The sequence below is a fragment of the Citrus clementina genome, unplaced genomic scaffold (assembly GCF_000493195.1).
Source record: "Citrus clementina cultivar Clemenules unplaced genomic scaffold, Citrus_clementina_v1.0 scaffold_2, whole genome shotgun sequence".
Taxonomy (NCBI): domain Eukaryota; kingdom Viridiplantae; phylum Streptophyta; class Magnoliopsida; order Sapindales; family Rutaceae; genus Citrus; species Citrus x clementina.
Window position 1 is genome coordinate 20,812,628 of NW_006262688.1, and position 6,618 is coordinate 20,819,245.

Here is a 6,618-nt window from a genome sequence, read left to right on the forward strand (position 1 = left end):
TTTTGGTGGTGATTCTGATGATGAGATGTGTTTCTTCTCTGATGGTGCTAGTTGTTCAACTCTTGACTTCCATTTATTCGTATCCATGGATAGTGCTGAGTCAAGTGGAGCGTTGACCTCATCGATTGATCTGTCAATATCAAAATCAAAACTAAAGTGAGTTAAACATGTTTGTAAAGGGTTATCACTAAGGTTTGAAACAAAAGTAGTATCAACTATTTCTTCTATTAAATCCATATCAACAATTCCATCATCTGCATTATGAGGTTGTTTGGCAATGTTGAAGATATTTAACTCCATAGTCATGTTGCCAAAGGACAATTGCATATTTCCAGTCCTGCATTGAATGTGAGCACCGGCAGTTGCCAAGAAAGGTCGACCTAGGATAATGGGGATGTATTTCCTTGAATCCTAGATTGGTTGAGTGTCAATTACAATGAAATCAACAGGAAAATAAAACTTGTCTACCTGGATAAGCACGTCCTCCACAATACCACAAAATATTTTCGTGGACTGATCTGCAAGCTGTAACACTACTGGAGTTGGGTGCAATTCGCCCAGTCCAAGTTTCACGAAAACTGAGTAAGGCAACAGATTTACACTAGCTCCTAAATCCAACAAAGCATTCTCAATTGTGTGGTTCCCTATACTACATGAGATAGTGGGGAGCCTGGGTCTTTACATTTTAAAGGAATTTTATGTTGGAGTATAAAACTAATATTTTCTGTTAAAAATGCCTTCTTTTGAACATGAATGTTTCTCTTTTTAATACAAAGGTCTTTAAGAAACTTGGCATAAGATGGCACTTGTTTTATAACATCAAGCAAAGGGATATTAACACTTACCTGTTTGAAGATTTCAAAAATATCACCTGTGGATTTTCCCTTCTTTCCTTTAGCTAACCTCTGAGGAAACGGAGCTTTAGGAACGTATTCTCGTGGGTTGGTTTCTTTTTTCTCCTCTAATGATGAGTCTTTAGCATTTGCAGGTACAATTTGATTTGTTTTCGTCACTGGCATCTCCACTTTGTTGTCGACTTCTTTTCCTTTTCGCAAGGTCATGACGGGTTTGACATCTTCATGCTACTGTAATGAACTGGTACTTACTTCACACACTCCTTTAGGATTAGGCACTGGTTGATTTAGAAACTTGCCTTTCTCAACAGTCATTGCCAAGGTCTGAACTGAAGAAGTAAGTTGTCCCACTATCTTCTCGAGGTTTGAAACTGATTGGGCTTGTGAGTTGAAGCCTGCTCTCATCTCTGTTGAGTGTTAGAAAATGTATATTTATAAAGGAGAAAATCGTCATTTTACACTTCAAGTTTTACTAACACCCTTACTTTTATGTATTTTACCTTTTTTTGATTTAATTCCGTGTGTTTTATTTTAATTAAGTATTTTATGTATTTTAGGGGCATCATAGTCATTTCACAATAAACGAGAGATCAGATGGCAAAACGGACATCACTTTTGAACTCAGGACGGTCGAAAACCTTAGGAGGAGCATAAAAGGAAAAATGGCATTGTTCACATGTACAGTACTATTCACGTGTACGGTACTGTTTATGTTACTGTTCATGACACTGTTCATATAGACGGATCGATGACGTGGCATTGACCGATGACATGGCATTGACCGATGATTTGGCATTGACTGATGAGGTGTCGTGATCCTGTTGGACTAAAATTCTTATGTACTGTTCATGACATTGTTCATATAGACGGATCGATGACGTGGCATTAACCGATGACATGGCATTGACCGATGATGTGGCATTGACTGATAAGGTGTCGTGATCCTGTTGGACTAAAATTCTTATGTACTGTTGATGGTGACGAGGCAGCATATCAGTGGACCAAAAATCTCGCGTACGGTACATGCATCACACAGGATTATTTTCAACCAAACCGCGTCACTGTTCAACCCGGGTCAAACCGTGTTACTGTTCATCCACGTGGTCAAACCGCGTACTGTTGACTGATGACGTGGCGCAAACCTGAGCGTCCAAACTGTTTTTAATCCGATGGCCATGATTTACTCCATGTATCTATAAAAAGGGGGCCTCCCCCCCCTAATTTGATATCTCTGAATCTATTTTTGGGATCCATTTTCTGTAATTCCTTCTCCATTTGTATTTTCTACGTATTTTAATAAATTCCCATTTTGCCCCTAGTTCAATTATGAGTAGCTAATTTTTTTTCAAGCTTGGGTTGAAGGTGAAGTCTCAATATGTGTCATGGGCTTTATTTGGTAAATTGATTTTCTCTTCCCCTCTAGTTTTTGTGGATCTTTTGACTTCTCGTCGACAAATAATAATAAGCTTGTCTAGATACCGCCCTGGTTAGACCGGCTCCCTAGTACAAGGTTATTATTATTTGGCACAATAAGCCCTTAGCACCATATTGATTAGAGTGTGGTTCATGAGGTGTGGATTCCCCCCTCATGATTTAATTGGCATTAATAAGGATTATTTAGCCCATGATGCATGTTGATACGGATCCAAATATCCAAGTACGTCATCTCAATAGATTTCTCTTCAATTTATTGTCGCCATTTCAATTCTAATTTTAGAATTTATTCTCGCCATTTCAATTCCAATTTTAGGATAATCCAAATTATTTTCACCACAAATCCAACCACCCATTTACAAAATTAATTATACACACAATTAAAATTCACCTCCTCGTGGGATCGACACTCGTCACCATTAGTCTATTCTACAATAGATTCGTGCGCTTGCGAGTTCAATAAAATTTGCACAACAAGTTTTTGGCGCCGTTGCCAGGGAGGTAAGTTATTTTAATTTGTAAAATTAGTTTTTGTGAATAATTTCTTTTATTTTTTTATTGTATTTTTTTTCTTATTAAAAAAAAAGTGAATCTGCATTTAGAGCTAATAATTTCTTTTCTTTCCCTATTCTTTACAATTCTGCAATTTAATTTTTAAGTTATTTTTCTTTGTAATTTTTTTTTATTAATTTATTTTTAGTTAATTTATTTTCACGTATTTTTTTTGTGTGTTTTTATAGTAAGGTTGTAATAGCACAATAAGGTTAGTATCGTAATTTCTCCCTCTTCTTTATTTTTATCTGCTTTGTTCCCATCTTTATTTTTATTTTATTTGTTTTGCATGCATGGTCGAAGGTCATTATTACCTAATCTTGAACCTATAGACCTTGAACTTGAGAAAACACTTCGCACACACAAACAAGTTAAAAATAAAATGGATTTGCAACCACAAGAGAGGCCATTTAAGGACTACTTCAGTCCTTTAGCTAATTTGAACACATCATGCATAAAATACCCAAATGTAGCTGCTAGGAGTTTTGAACTAAAACCTAGTGTGCTAAATTGTCTCACAACATTCTATGGCCTAGAAAATGAGGACCCATATAATCATTTGAATGATTTTCATGCTATTTGTCAAACATTTAAATATGAGAATTTTTCAGATGATGATGTTAAACTTAGACTATTCCCATTTTCTTTAAAGGATAGAGCTCGTTTATGGTTAAATACTTTACCTGCTAATAGCATCACATCATGGGAACAAATGGTTACAAAATTTTTGAATAAATATTTCCCAGTGCATAAAACCAATGCTATTCGCAGGGAAATCTCGGAGTTTACTCAGAAAGAAGATGAGTAGTTTTTCGAAACATGGGAGCGATTCAATGAGCTACTCTTGAAGTGTCCACATCATGGGTACGAGAAATGGCACCAATGCCAATACTTTTTGGAGGGATTATTGCCGAATGTGCAAGAAGGGCTAATGGCAACAAGTGGAGGAGAGCTAATGTCAAAAAGTGCATCAGAGATTTGGAAATTCTTCTAGCGACAAGCGGATAATTCCCAACAACGGATTCGATCACTCAGGAATACTAGAAGAATTAAGGGAGTAAATGAGGTTCACATTGGCGAATCCAGTTCAGAAATTAAAGAAGTCAAAGCAATAATTGAAGGTCTCTCTCGACAAATAGCATCGTTATCGACTGCTAAATCAACAGAGCCACATGACCCTGACTCATATCCAGATCAAGCCAAAACCATAGGTGTAATGAGAAAGCCATCAAATTACAACCCATACTCCAACACATATAACCCTGGATGGAGAGACCACCCCAATTTTTCATGGTCTCAAGGATTCCAACATAATGGACCAGCAGCTCCAGCTCCACCAATGCAACAAATTCCTCAAAATCCTCAAGCCTCTCAGCCACCATTTAGACCATACAATCAGAACCAGAACTACTCTCAACCCAGACCATGGGAGGATGCATTCCAGAATTTCAAGAATGTTACTCACTCCACGATTGAGCAACAGAACCGCACCATTGATGGACTATGAAATGAGTTGAGAGCAGGCTTCAACTCACAAGCCCAATCAGTTTCAAGAATCGAGAAGATGGTGGGAAAACTTGCTTCTTCAGTTCAGACCTTGGCAATGACTGTTGAGAAAGGCAAATTTCCAAGTCAACCAGTGCTTAATCCTAAAGGAGTACATGAAGCAAGTACTAGTTCACCACAGCAACATGGAGAAGTCAAAGCCGTCATGACCTTGCGAAAAGGAAAAGAAGTCGACAATAAAGTGGAGATACCGGTGACAAAAGAAAATCAAATTGTACCTGTGAATGTTGAGGACTCATCACCGGAGGAGAAAGAAGAAACCAACCCACAAGAATACGTTCCCAAAGCTCCATTTCCTCAGAGGTTAGCTAAAGGAAAAAAGGAAAAATCCACAGGTGAGATTCTTGAAATCTTCAAACAAGTAAGTGTTAATATCCCTTTACTTGATGCTATAAAGCAAGTTCCATCTTATGCCAAGTTTCTTAAAGACCTTTGTACTAAAAAGAGAAATATTCATGTTCAAAAGAAGGCATTTTTAACAGAAAACGTTAGTTCTATACTCCAACATAAAATTCCTCTAAAATGCAAAGACCCAAGCTCCCCCACTATCTCATGTAGCATAGGGAACCACACAATTGAGAATGCTTTGTTGGATTTAAGAGCTAGTGTAAATCTGTTGCCTTATTCAGTATTTTTGAAACTTGGACTTGGAGAATTACACCCAACTTCAATGGTGTTACAGCTTGCATATCGGTCCACGAAAATATCTCGTGGTATTGTGGAGGACGTTCTTATCCAGGTAGACAAGTTTTATTTTCTTGTTGATTTCATTGTAATTGACACTCAACCAATACAGGATTCAAGGAAGCACATCCCCATTATTCTAGGTCGACCTTTCTTAGCAACTGCGGATGCTCACATTCAATGCAGGACTAGAAATATGCTGTTGTCCTTCGGCAACATGACTATGGAGCTTAACATCTTCAACATTGCCAACAACCCTCACAATGCAGATGATGAAATTGTTGATGTGGATTTAATTGAAGCATTAGTTGATGACACTTTTCTTTCAAACTTTAGTGATGATCTTTTACAAACATGCTTAACTCACTTTGGTTTGGATTTTGATATTGACAGATCAGTCGATGAGGTCAACGCCCTGCTTGACTCAGCACCATCCATGGACACTAATAAATGGAAGTCAAGAGTTGAACAACTAGCACCATCAGAGAAGAAACTCATCTCATCATCAGAATCACCACCAAAACTCAAGCTCAAACCATTGCCCAACACTTTGAAATATGCATTTTTGGGAAAAGAAAGTACTCTGCCGGTAATCATCTCATCATCCCTAAATGACGAATAAAAAGGTAAGTTGTTGGATGTTTTAAAAGAGCACAAAGAAGCATTAGGATGGACCATAGCAGACATAAAAGGTATAAACCCAGTAAACTGCATGCATTACATTCACCTCGATAAAAATGCTAAATCTACTAGGGAAATGCAACGTCGGTTAAATCCTAATATGAAAGAAGTTGTTAGAACAGAAGTCTTTAAGCTATTAGACGCATGTATCATTTACCCAATTTCTGATAGTTCATGGGTCAGTCCTGTGCAAGTTGTCTCAAAAAAGTCAGGAGTCACAGTAGTTACGAATGTCGATAATGAATTGATACCCACTAGAGTGACTACAGGATGGCGTGTATGCATTGATTATAGAAAGTTGAATTCTGTCACACGTAAAAACCATTTTCCTTTACCATTTATTGATCAAATGTTTGATAGATTAGCAGGCCATGAATTTTATTGCTTTCTAGATGGCTACTCAAGATATAATCAGATTCCCATAGCACCAAAAGATCAAGAGAAGACCACTTTCACTTACCCTTTCGGCACTTTTGCATATAGGAGGATGCCATTTGGATTATGTAATGCACCTGCTACATTTCAACGATGCATGTTAAGCATTTTTTCTGATATGGTTGAACGATTCCTTGAAGTCTTTATGGATGATTTTTCTGTCTTTGGTGACTCGTTTGATCAATGTTTACATCATCTAACACTAGTTTTGCAGAGATGTATCGAGAAGAACTTGGTCTTAAATTGGGGGAAGTGTCATTTTCTGGTAAAACAAGGTATTGTTCTCGGTCACATCATTTCAAGCAAAGGTATTGAGGTTGACAAAGCCAAGGTGGATCTCATTTATAATCTTCCTCCACCCAAAACAGTCAGAGAAGTAAGATCTTTCCTTGGGCATGCTGGTTTTTATAGA

At 37.5% G+C, this 6,618-nt stretch overlaps 1 non-coding gene across 1 annotated transcript; it reads right to left on the reverse strand.

Moving 5' to 3' along the window:
* Positions 1–3,603: 3,603 nt before the first annotated feature.
* On the reverse strand, positions 3,604–3,707 carry LOC112101403. Its single transcript, XR_002907529.1, has one exon. It is a non-coding gene; the product is annotated as a small nucleolar RNA R71 (small nucleolar RNA).
* Positions 3,708–6,618: the final 2,911 nt, after the last annotated feature.